This window comes from Ambystoma mexicanum, chromosome 5p, assembly GCF_040938575.1.
Source record: "Ambystoma mexicanum isolate Mex_15411 chromosome 5p, UKY_AmexF1_1, whole genome shotgun sequence".
Classification (NCBI taxonomy): domain Eukaryota; kingdom Metazoa; phylum Chordata; class Amphibia; order Caudata; family Ambystomatidae; genus Ambystoma; species Ambystoma mexicanum.
This window is the reverse complement of record NC_090930.1, coordinates 1284743678-1284757271: the sequence shown is the minus strand read 5'-3', so window position 1 is coordinate 1284757271 and position 13594 is coordinate 1284743678.

The window sequence follows — 13594 nt, the reverse complement described above, 5'->3', positions numbered from 1 at the left end:
AAACACGATTTGAATCACAAAACCATTGCATATGCAAGTAAGGCATTTTCCCAAGTTGAAATGAAATTTAATGAATGTGAAAAGGCCCTATTAACCACTGTGTGGGCGCTACAACATTTCCGCCCCATTGTTCAGGGAGAAAAGGTGATTATTGAAACAAATCATCAACCTTTGCAATTTTTAGGGAGTAAAAGGATTAGATCAGGCAATCTAGCCCAATCCAGAATCACTTCATGGACGCTGGCATTACAAGGTTTTCCCGTAGAAGTGAGATATGGACAAAATAGAAAGAGCCCAATTGCTCAAGGGTTAGCTGACTTACATGACTGTGCAGCTGAACAAATACCAAATGAAATGGAAGTGGAAACTAGTTTGCAGGAATTTGAACAATCATCACACAAAGCTTTTGATGAAAAAACATGCAAGGATTTGCCAACTGTATATGTGGATGGTTGTGCTTTTCATATTGAAAATGACAGTAATAAACAATTAGTGGCAGGAATAGGAAATGTCTGGTTGAAATGTGAAGGCGTCCCCAGTATAGGGATGAGGATTGGGGATAGGAGCAGTCAGGTGGCGGAATTGGCAGCCATCTATAAAGCAATTGCTACTGCAGTTGATAAAAAGTTCAGTGAAATTGTCCTGGTGACTGATTCTGACTATGCACGGAATAGCTTTGTGGAGTATTTGCCTGGTTGGAAAGCAAGAGGCATGGTTACATACAACAAAAAGCCACTTAAACATGGAAAAATGATACAAGCCATAGACAAATTGGTGTCAGAAAATAATTTAACAATATACTGGAGAATAATTTGTGGGCATTTAAAAACACCAGGAGAGGATAAGGAGGGAAATGATAAGGCAGACCATCTGGCTAAGATTGGGGCTGTGATGGGAGAATTGCTACCTATTGATTATTTAATGGGTGAAATACAAATTGATGCAGTCACACGTTCTAAAGCACCAAAGGAGGTAGATCAACCGGTGGTGCAGTGGAGCCATGACACGCCAGACCAAGATTTGATTGAGGCACAAAAGAATGATCACATTTTGGGAATCTATTATAATCATTTGATAGATCCTGAACAAAATCCTTTAACAGAAAATGATTGTATGGGAAAAGAAGAGTTGAGGGTGTTATTAAAGAACAAAACACGAATCAGATTACAGGATGGACTCATGATTAGAGAGTCCATAACAGGACAAATACAGTGGGTAGTACCCCTTTCATTCAGAGGACTGATGCTACACCATGCACATGATGCCATAACTGCGGGCCATAGAGGTTCACAAAAAACATTAGAAATACTAAAAGATTATGCTTACTGGCCACATATGTCCCAAGATGTGGAATTATATACTAGAGGATGTCTAGTATGCGCCCAATTTAAACCTGCTTCACCAATGCATAGAGCACCATTGATGAAAAGAGGCCTAACTCTCCCATGGTCAGATTTGCAAATAGACTATGTAGGTCCTTTAAAAAGGTCGAGCAGGGGACACCGTTATATCTTGAGTGTGGTATGTTTGATGTCGAAGTGGATTGAGTGCATTCCTGCACCAGATTGTAGTGCGCAAACAGCAGCCACATTACTGGTGAACCATGTGTTCTCAAGGTTTGGGTTGCCACAAAGAATTGAGTCAGACAGAGGAAGTCATTTCACAAGTACTCTAATGAGAAAGGTATGGCAAATACTAGGTGTGAAAAGGAAACTACATATCGCATATCGGGCGGCGTCTTCAGGTACAGTTGAAAGAAGCAATAGGTCTGTTGTGGATATTTTAAAGAAATTTGTGGCAGAAGCAGGTTCCAGCTGGGATTTGCGTTTACCATTGGTTTTGATGGCAATCAGGTCGACTCCTGCCAAAGCAACAGGTGTTAGCCCCCATGAGGTCTTAACAGGTAGGAAAATGGTGTTACCACAACACCTACTATACAGAACACATGAGCAAACTCTAGTGAGTGCATCCACAGTTCATGAATATATTGATGAACTGAGGAGGCATTTGCAACATGCATTTGCTTTTGTGCAGAGAAATCTGGAAAGAGCTGCTGACAGTGCAAAGTCATATTATGATAAAAATACATCAGTAAAGGAATACAGTGTAGGGGATCAGGTGTACAAGTTTCATTTTGGAAAAAGTAAACAGAAAAAATCTAAATTTCTAGCGGCCTGGCAGGGGCCATTTCGAATTATAGATAGGGTCTCTCCTGTAGTGTATAAAATTTTGAAAAATGAAGGTGAAACAGCAATAGAGCAGTTTGTCCATGTAAATCAAATCAAACCATGCCATCCCAGGCATGAGATCAGGCAGCTTGAGCATGTAGAAACAGATAGAGTCCTTTGAGAAAATAAATGGGTGTAATCAGGAGGCAGTGACAAAGAAGTTAAAAAAAAAGTTGATTGTTATGATGGCACATAAACACTGTAATATATGTAAAAATATATAATATAAATATATAAATAAATAAATGCACATATAACGGAAGCTCGTGGTTGGTGTGCAGAGAGAAAGTGTATTAAATATTGAATGCTGTTTTATATATGCTTGTTTTCTTTTAACTGGTATTTGATTTCAGAAAAAAAAACAGAAAAAAATATAAACGAAATATTTTTACCAAGAATGTTTTATTTTTGGCAAAAGGTGGAAATTAGTATTGTGCTATGTACTTAATCTGTTTATTTTCTATTTTGATTTAGACAATTAACATTATTTGATCGGAGGTTCCGAGATCAGAGCCCACGGGAGAGACGATGGAGTCCTGGAGTCCCCTGGATGAAGACCAAAAGATGCCTGCCTCCAGGTGGAGGTGAAGACAAAATAACCGGAATGCCAAAAGAGATGACTGCTGTGGATTCAAGATTGCCAAGATGAAAGAATACTCGAATGAACCGAATAACATCGCTGGTCGGGACATACCAAAAGAGACAAAACAGAAGTTCCGGCATATGAAGTTTCACGTATTTATTATTTTAATTATTTATTTTAATTTGTTATATTAATTATTTGTTTTAGTTAGTTGTTTTATTTCGTTGTTTTTAATTGACTTGGAAAATCTAAACTTAAAGTAATGCCACTTCAACTGAGAAGGCAAATGTGGAACATTTTATGAACTAATGGACTCAGATGAAATGTTGATTGCAAATTTTCATTGATGCACATGAATATTCATTTTATTGGATTGCTATAAAAAAAAAAAAAAAAAAAGAACCAGTTGTTTTTAGGAATTGGCTTGGATTATAGCCAAGTTCTAAAAACAAAAGGAGGGTATATGTAAGGATATTTGGCGTGTTACAGTACAGAGTACAGCACTACTGCACAGGTAGCAAACAGCACAGAGTACAGCACTACTACACAGGTAGCAAACAGCACAGAGTACAGCACTACTGCACAAGTAGCACATTTTTTTTGCAGCACCACCACAAGGGTGCGGTACATTGCTATATGGGTTACCAGATTAACAAGGAAAGACAGGCTATTCAGTCAAAAACGATTTTAACATATAAGATGCAAATCTATTTTTACAGTTAAAAGCACACGTGCTCATTTAAAAATGCACACTATTTTTCACCTGAAATGCCTATGGTGCGAGAGACACATTTGAAAATTAACAGCTAACCTATTAACCATTAACCTGACTAATAAAACCTTATTTAACATAACCCACTAATAAAATGTGTTCTCCACTGCAGAATTAGGCATACTCTGAAAACCATTTAAATGTGTGTGCAGATTTTTTTTTCTTCTCTTCTCTGCCTGATTCTCCGTGTTTTTGTGCACAGTAACTGCAGGAAGAAGGAAGTCAGATTTGCAACAATTGCAAATGTATAAGCGAAGCTATTGTTGAAGAGTAGGAGGATGAGAGATGATGGATTTCATTGGGACACGTCATACAGAGGGCTGAGAGGAAAGTTTTAGTGGGCAGTAACGGGGAAAATTCCAGGCAGACATTTTTCTGCACTACTGGGGAGAGGACCTGGCTGTGGGACTCCTGACGGAATGCAGATCCCTCAGTCCTGCTACAGTCAAGATTGTGCAGTCGAGATTGGGGAGAGCTGAAAGAAGGACCTTTCCACTGGCTGAGGCATTCCTATCTGCAAAAGCTGAGAATTCCAGGCAATGACCCCGGTTTGAGAAGGCAAGCGTTCCTTTTTGCTGGAGTTAATCTTCAAGGGAGCTACATTCACAAAGAGAACAGCTGAAGAAAACTCAGATAAGGTAATTACATAAGCGTGGGAGCCGTGTGTGTGCACGAAAATATGCAGTCAGTGTAGGAAAGGGGATTCCTGTGCGTGTCTTAATCAAGTGCTAATGTTGCAATTTGAGTTCTGTTCTCCGCCACTCTCTTTGCAGTGTGTCACAGACAATGCTTTGACTGTACCATTTTATTTCTGTAAAGAATGAGATCGTGTTTAAATACAACTTTTATAATACAGAAAAATATTTGAAAACAGACGGGTGATGTTTATTGTTTACCATTACAATGCTGATGATGTGGGGAGATTTTTAAACAGTACAATGGTCATTTTAAGACAGATGTGTGCATGTCAGAATCAGTATGAATAATTGTGAGTGTCTGTAGCATAGCTTGTTGGAGGTACATGAGCCAACGGGAAGAGAGACTCTCTGAACATAGCTCCCTACCGTATATAAGGCAGTGGAAATTACCACAAGACTACCATATATAGCTCTCTGTCGTAAATAAGTCAGTGAGTTCGCCCATGGTGGCACACCAACACTATCACTGGAAAATGTGGTATTCCTAGAATGCAGGTCTGAGGTCTCTCTAGTGATCACACGAAAAATCTAAGCAAAGATAAGGGATTCTGGACATTGGGGCCACAAATAAAACAAGGGAATTATGCTCACCAAAATACCACCAACCACGTATACCAAATATGCAGGTCTGGGTGCTGAAATAATGCATGTCCATTGTATTATTGTTGCACATGGCCAAATCTGAATACAAAGAGTGATTATTGCTAAGTTATTTTTCGGCGGTAATAAAATACCGTCAGGCCCCAAATCTCCACAAAATACCCTACAAAGTCTAATCGTGTGATGCCTCGCCACCTCTTTCTCTTCATGGTCCATATGCTGCTGGCTTTCCATCTATAGTTCTTCGTGTTGCACCTTCTGCTGCCCAAAGCCTCCTTCTCTTGCATCACTATGCCTTCCCTCTACTGCTTCCTTTAATCATCAGTTTCCCATGACCACATTCCCTTGAGTAATACCACCACCTCTTCCTACCCCACAGCTCCTATCTCCTCCTCTATAAGAAACTATGCAATGTCATTACTTCCTCTCACATTAGTTGTGAGCTCGCAAAGGAACTCTATGCTACCGTTATGTGCCTGTGCCCTTTCCACCTGCTCCTCGTGATGTTGCTTTCCATTGCTTGTCAGCACCTCACTTCCATCATCCCCAACACTATCACATATTCATCATCGGGCAAGCCGCCAGCTTAAATCTCAATGTGATGTGAATACTATTCATTGACATCTGCACCACCATCCACCCCCCACCTCCTCTTTGCGAAGAAGTTTTCTCAATGTGATCTAGTGGGATCTTTTTCGATCCATAGTCACTAAGGGGATGATTAAGGAAACACGTGCTGCATAGGTTTGGAATATTTTGTCATTTTTCAGAGGAAAGAAGAGTGATAAGGGGAAGAAGGGTATAAACAATGTGAAGGATGTCAAAATGCTTTTGATAGAAATGTATTATGTTTATTTTTCAGTGGAAGGAGGTAAGGAAAGGGATATTTAAAACAAATCAGAAAAATCGGCAAAGAGTGTCACAAAGAGTTGTCCAATTTGACTTTTTTGTGTTCTGGATATAATGAGTACAGGTAATGGAGAGGGATTTGAAAAAAAAATCACAAAGGTTAAAAAAGGTTTCCACAAAAGGTTTCCTTTTGCAAAGGTTATTTTTCTTGTTCATTTAGTGTGGAAGTGGGGAGCTTTCGTGAAAGGGGTAAGGAATAAAAAAACAATCACAAAGACTTTTTAAAAAGGGTCGCACTAAGAGTTTCGTGTTTTTGTTGGAATGAAGAAAGGTTAGCGAAATCAAATACAAATCAATTACACAGGATGTCAGAAAGGTTTTCTAAAAGTTTTTTTTTTCTTTTGGGGTTATAGAAGGAAAAATAAGAAAAGGGATTTGAAAACTTTTATAAACGGTTTTACACATTTTTTTTCACACATGATTCCATAAAGGTTTTTTGTGTTTCTTTTTTTTGTGGGGGGGGGTGGAGGGGTGGAAAAACTAAAGCTTAGAGAAATGGATTAAAACAATCACAAACGATGCCACACGTGTTTCATGCATGGATTTCTTTTTTTCCTTATGTATTGTTTTAAGTGGAAGGAGAAAAGATAAGAGAAACCTATTCAAAACCAATGTCACATAATTGTATTAATGGTATCTCAAATAGGAATGAAGGGACATTGCTGTTCAATATGCCGGGCATTTGTCTGTTTTTCATTACACCATGGTAGTACTTGAAAAGAGCAAGAAGATGTCACCTTAGGATACTAAGGAAAGAGGAAGAACGTATACACAACCTGCATGGAGGATAGTATCCCCATAGAGGCTTTGTGGTGAGAATGGGATTCACACAATGATGATCTCTAAGCATTGAGATCATGGGTTTACTTGACTAAAAACAACATATATTTAAATGTTACATGTTAAATATTAAAGGTATTTGTAGGTGCACCGTCACCAACGGAATTGGTCCCCAGGCGCTCAGGCGGATCTGTAAATGATAAAGGTGGGATGGGTTAGTAAGGTGAAGGAGGGAGTAGGATAGTGAGAGGAGTGGTGTTCTGTTGGCAGCTTCAGCTCATTATACACCGGGTGCTGACCTTTGGTGCGGGTATCGGATCGGAGTCAGTCCGCTTGTGCTGTTGTTCCGGCTTATGTGTTGTTGCAGTGTTGTGAAGTGCGTGCGGCTTGTTGTGCGAGAGATGGTTGTGTGTGTTTTTTGAGTGAGATAAGAATGCAGAGTTTGAGCTTATATTGGTTAGTGGGTTACCTGACCTTTACCATGCTAACATTCACAGTTCTATCTGAGTGTGGCACTTGTTGGCCCTTACATTTCCATCTAGACGCGGCGCGGGCCAATGTTTAGGACTTCATCCAGGTGTGGTCATGCCAACATTCACACTTTTATCTAGATGCAGCGCAGGCTAGAGTTTAGAGATCTGTCCAGGTGTGGGTCTGCTAACATTCACAACTCCAGGTGTGGCACACGCTAGCATTCACATTTTTCCTAGGCGCGGGCATGTTGTGAATTGTCATTTAGTGAATACAAACTCTGCCAGAGTCATTTTGATGTGAATGGAGGTGTGTGTGGATTGTAATTAAGTGGTGGAAACTGTGATGAATTAGCATCTGACAAGGATGGGAAAGCCCTGGCTTTTTTTTTTATTTGTATTCAGTAATACAATGATGCAGGTACTTCCAACTATGAAATGGAAATCTGCTAATCAGATTTCCCTGGCATACGCTCCGTGCCAAAAGTATAGTGTGTACTTGTGACTTGCTTCATCAGTATCCAGATTCACAACACCTGCTTGGCACGCAGCTTCAGAGGTCACAGGTGCCCTCTTGACTGATGCAGTGGCATCCAAGTCTCTACAGCACATGGGCTGCATTTAAAATATGCAAGCCTGTTGCAAAAACTACATAACCCTGGAGGTCCTGTGCTAGTGGCACAACAAACTGTAAATATAAGCCATACCTGAGTTAGGGTATGCTCACCAGCATCTCTCAGAGTCATACCTGCCACAAAAACAAAAAAGAAATGGTTCACACCTGAGGCCCAGTTCAGCTGTGGAAGGATTATTTGTATTCCTCCCAGACCTCTCTTTTCCCTGAGTCCCACTACACTAAGAAGTGACCTGCTACTGGAGCAAGACTGCTTCTCTGCCAGCCACAGCGGTACCCAGGATCTCACTGTGCTTAAGGACCTGTGCAGTTGTGTGCCAGCCTCCCCTGTGTTTGGGAGTATGCACAAAAATGATTAATTCTGTCCATGAGCCCTGAGTTGGGACTCAGAGCACCCTGAGAGACAAAGACAGCTGGGATCCTAATATTTTCTGTGGTTAAACTGTTTGGAGCATGTTTCAAGAGCTGTTGAGCACATTTGTATCAGCAGGACCTGCCATTTCTGCTTTTTGCTCTCTCCTGATTTTCACACAATGCCAAGGTGTCTGGTTCTGCGCTGTTGAAGCACTAACAACTGCAAATAAAGTATTATTAACTGCTAAGTGCCCCCCATGGTCCATATTTAGACACTAGATACTGGCCAGTTCACTTTTAATCCTATTTGCTCAGAGGTACATATTGTTTTTGCAAGAACATTGTTGCTTTTACTTGACTTTCACCCCTGATTCCATACTCAGAGTGCTACATCTACTACCTTAAGCTTATTCTGTGTTCTTTCCTAAGGGGTGGGTTTTGCATAGTGTTTTTCTAATTAGTTATTATTGTACACATGTTGTGTTCAACTAAAGTGTATATATTTTTATAGAACCTTGATTGGACATTCCTTTATTTTGGATTGTTATACTTCGATGTTTGGGTTGCTACTGAGCTACATTCACACCCCTCTTAATATTATATCCTTCCCTCTGCTCACATTACCACAAACAGTAAAGTGGGTATATGTCGTGGCTGTGCCTGTTTTATCTTTATGGCTGTGTGGTGACTCTAGGTTTGTAGTAGTGTGAGGGCTGAGTGGGCATTTTACGCTCTACTCATCCTTGTACGCCTGCAGGGCAGACGTCAATTCGTCACAGAGACAACCACTCAACTTGTAAACTATCCGTGCAACTTTGATGTCTTTCAGCACGGAACTGGGACAGAGCACAGAGTCTCCCATGCCTCTTCCACTAGTTGCATGCTGAAAGAATGCATAATTTTCTCCTGCATAGAATTATTATGTATGCAAATGTTCTTGCATCTATTTGGAATCTATCTATTTTTCACACCTGTAAAAAACAAATGTAATTCATAAGGATTCGTGTTAATGCCATTACACTTGCACGTGCATGGTGGGGAACATTAACAATGCTGTTTCCAAAGGGGTGTAGAAAGTTACAAAAACATGGGACTGCTTGAATTTCTTTGCCTTCAAAACACCCCTTTGGAAAAACAATAACATTGCATGGAGCGGGGACAAAGACATGTTAGTGTTAGTGGCCATGCTCCTCTCTAGGCAATGTACACACCATTTAAAATGAGCTCCTCTTTAATTTCCAGGTAATTTTAGTGAACCATCTGTCTGTTACAACTTTGTGTCCCGCAGTCTTGGGATCATGACACCCAGACATAACCATCTTCTGTAGGTGAAGCTCAAAACCAAATGTTGTTCTCTTTCTTCAGAAGAAAGGGGGATTCCAGTAGTTGAGCATGCAGGTTATTTTTGGAGGCAGACTTGATCTTTTCTAAAAAAGGTGTCCACCTCATAAACAAACTTTTTCCCTGACAATAGGTATTCCTTGACGTTGGTCTCTTCCAGGGCATCCCCTAACCTCCTTGAAAGACTATCTGCTAGGATGTTCTTGTTACATGGAAGATAAAGAAGTCAAACTGGGAAAAGTAGTACGCCCATCTGGCATGTCTGGAATTCTGGCATTCCATTTGCTGGAGTACCCATATGTTTTGATGGTCTGTTCAAACTTTAAATGGATGAACAGCACCTTGGAGTAGATGTTGCTATTCTGTACAGGCCTGTCAGATTGCTAGAAATTTTTTCTCTATTACTGAGTAATTTCTCTCGGGTTTTCTTCCTGATACGATTCCATTATAAATGGAGCAGTTTGGTCGGTTTGCTGTAGGTGGACTTCAGATGTCGGAAGGCTGCCTCAGCCTCAAGATTCCATTGGAAATGCATATTTTGTTTGAGAATTGTCATAATCGGAAAAGAACAATATTGCAGAAGTTTCTTATGAACTCTCTATTAAAATTAGCTAGTCCAAGAAAACATTGTATGTCCTTAACAAATCAAGGTGTGGGCCATTGTGTGATAGTGATATTGTGTCTTTTGGGGATCCATTTGACTAGAGACTCAAGCTACTTCTCACTGTTGAGGCCCAAAAAGTCCAAAACATATGTGGGGATGCTTGTGGTCTCATGTAGAAGAGATGTAAATTAGCAGTTTGGGCTGAACTACCCCTTTTTGATTGGGACAAAACCTGATTTAAATATGGTCTTTCCCATTTTGTAATGGCTTGGCAGATGATGAATGATGGGCTGGAGGGTTGCCCAGAGCAAAGCCAGAGGTTAAGATTACTTCTAAACCTTCCATTCATCACCTTGTTAGTTTTGTTTTAGTCGCCCTATTGGGATGGCTATGCCCAGACCTGGGTCGCATGCCTGCTGGGTTGAGAGACCCAAGCTACCCCCAATATGGCACATCAGGCACATTTTTTAGGTGGTTTTGAGCCCAGCTCCACAGCCCTTTCTGCTGGATTTCTTTGCTCCTTCCCTGCCACCCCACTCCGCCCGCTCCGCCATACCCCTTGATGATTGGCCCGTTGAATTCCAGGAAGCACTGTAGTCCATGCACCAGACAAACCTGAGCAGTTTAGTTCCAGGCTCGAATTGGGCAGCTACAGCACCAACCATCCACCAGGTGAGGCCCAGCAACCTCTTTTTGCTGCTAAGACACTTTTTTGGTGGTTTGACACCCTCTCTGTGGCCCTTGCCAGTTGCTTTCCTTGGTCCTTCCACCGCTACCCACTTCGCCCAGCTCCCGCCCTACCCCCTTGGTGATTGGCCCTTTGAATATCCAGAAAGTGCTGTAGTCCAAGTGCCGGCCAAGCTCAGGCAGTTTATTTCCAGACTCTAGTTGTGCAGCTACAGCTGCCATCATCCACCATGTGTGGCACAGAGAACCCCTTCTTGCCCCTAAGGCAGGTTTTCCGATGGTATTGAGCCCATCTCTTCGGCCCTTGCCACTGGCTTTCATCGCAGCTTCCCACCCTCCTCACTTGGCTCCTGCCCTCCCTTCTTACTGAATGGCCCTTTGAATATCTAGGAAGAGTTGTAGTCCAAGCGCCTGATAAACTCAAGCAGTTTAGCTACAAGCTTGAGTTGTGAAGCTTCAGATGCAATCCTACACCAGGAGATGCCCACCGACCCACTTTTTGCCCATAAGGCACATTATTTAGTGGTATTGAGCCCCTCTCCGCAGCCCTTGATGCTCACTTTCCTCGCTCCTTCCTTTGTTTCCCACTTTGTCCAGTTGCACCCTCCCCTTTTTGTGATTGGCCCTTAGAATATCCAGGAAGCTCTGTAGACCAAACGCCAACTAAACTCAAGCAGTTTAGTTTCAGTCTCGAGTTGTGCAGCTAAAGCTGCAATCATCCACCAGGTGAGATCCAGTGACCCCCCCCCTTTTGGCCCTAACACATGTTTTTTGGTGGTATTGAGACCATCTCTTCGATTCTTGACACTCGCTTTCATCGCAATTTCCCTCCCTCCCCACTTCGCTCAACCTCCCCTCTTTCTGACTGGCCCTTTGAATATCCAAGAAGCACTGTAGTCCAAGCGCCCGCCAAACTTGAGCAGTTTAGCTCCTGGCTAGAGTTGTGCAGCTACAGCTGCAATCATCCACCAGGTGAGGCCCCGCAACCCTCTTTTTTGGCCATGTGGCAATATTTCAGTACTATTGAACCCCTCTCTGCCGCCCTTGATGCTCACTTTCCACGCTTCTTCCCTCCCTTCCCATTCTGTCCAGCTCCCACTGTCCTCCTTTGCTGATTGGCCCTTAGAATTTCCAGGAAGCACTGGAGTCCAAGCGCTGGCCAAACTTGAGCAGTTTGCTTTCAGTGTTGAGTTGTGCAGCTACAGCTGCAATCATCCACCAGTTCAGGCCCAGCGATGCCCCTTTCTGCCCCCCATTGCAAATTTTCTATGGTACTGAGCCACTCACAGTGACCCTTGCCACTCGCTTTCCTCACTCCTTCCTTCCCTCCCCACGGCACCCAGCTCCTGCCCTCCCCATTGCTGATTTGCGATTTGCATTTCTAAGAAGCCCTGTAGTTAAAGTGCCAGCCAAACCCAAGCAGTTTAGGTCAAGGCTCGAATTGTGGAGCTACAGCGGCAATCATCCAGCAGGTGATGCCCAATGAACCACTTTTTACCCTTAAGGCACTTTATTCAGTGGTATTGAACTCCTCCTCGCGGCCTTTGCCACTCGCTTTAATCACACCTTCCCTCCCTACCCACTCCGCCATGCTACCACCCTCCCCCTATGCTGACTGGCCCTTTGAATATCCAGAAAGGACTGTAGTACAAGCACTGGACAAACATGCGCAGTTTCGCTCAAGGCACGAGTTCTGCAATCATCCATCAGTCGAGGCTCAACTAATGCCTTTTTGCCCTTAAGGCACTTTTTTCAGTGGTAGTGAGCCCCTCTCAGCTGCCTTTGCCACTCGCTTTCCTCGCACCTTCCCCCGTCCCCACTCTGCCATGCTCCCAACCTCCCCCTTGCTGACTGGCCCTTTGAAAATCCAGGAAGCGCTGTAGTCCAGGCACTGGCCAAACTCAAGCAGTTTAGCTCCATTCTCGAGTTGTGCAGCTACAACTACAATCAATTATCAGGTGAGGCCCAGCAACCCATGTTTTCCGGTAGGGCATGTTTTCTGGTGCTATTGAGCTCCTCTATGTAGCCTTTGCCACTGGCTTTAATGGCACCTTCCCTCCCTCCCCACTCCAACATGCTATTGCCCACCATCCATTTTGACTGGCCCTTTGAATATCCAGAAAGCGCTGTAGTCCAAGCACTGGACATTCTTGCGCAGTTTCGCCCCTCTCCGCAGCCCTTGACGTTCGTTTTCTACGCTCCGTACCTCCCTTACCACTCCGTCCTTTGCTGATTGGCCCCAGAATTTCCAGGAAGCTCTGTAGTCCAAGCACCAGACAAACTTGAGCAGTTTAGCTTCAGTGTCGAGTTGTGCAGCTACAGCTGCAATCATCCACCATGGGAGGCCCAGCAACGCCCCTTTTTGCTCCTAAGGCACATTTTCTGTGGTATTGAGCCACTCCCCATGGCCCTTGCCTCTAGCTTTCCTCGCACCGTCCTTCCCTCCCCACTCCACCCAGCTCCTGCCCTCCCCCCTTGCTGATTCGCCCTTTGAATATCCAGGAAGTCCTATAGTTAAAGCACTGGCAAAACTCGAGCAGTTTACCTCAAAGCTCGAGTTGTGCAGTTACAGCTGCAATCATCCACTAGATAAGGCCAGGAAACTCCTTTTTGCACTTAAGGCACTTTTTTCAGTGGTATTAAGCCCCTCTCTGTGTCCTTTGCCAATCGCTTTCCTTGCAACTTCCCTCCATCCCCACTCCGCCATGCTCCCCCTCTTCTCCTTGCTGACTGGCACTTTGACTATCCAGGAAGTGCTGTAGTCCAAGCGCTGGCCAAACTCGAGTAGTTGAGCTCCAGGCTCGAGTTGTGCAGCTAAAGCTGCAATCATCAACCAGGTGAGGCCTAGTGACCTTTCCTTTTGCCCCAAAATCATGTTTCTTCGCTTGTATTGAGCCTCTCTCTGCGACCCTTGCCACTCACTTTCCTCGCACC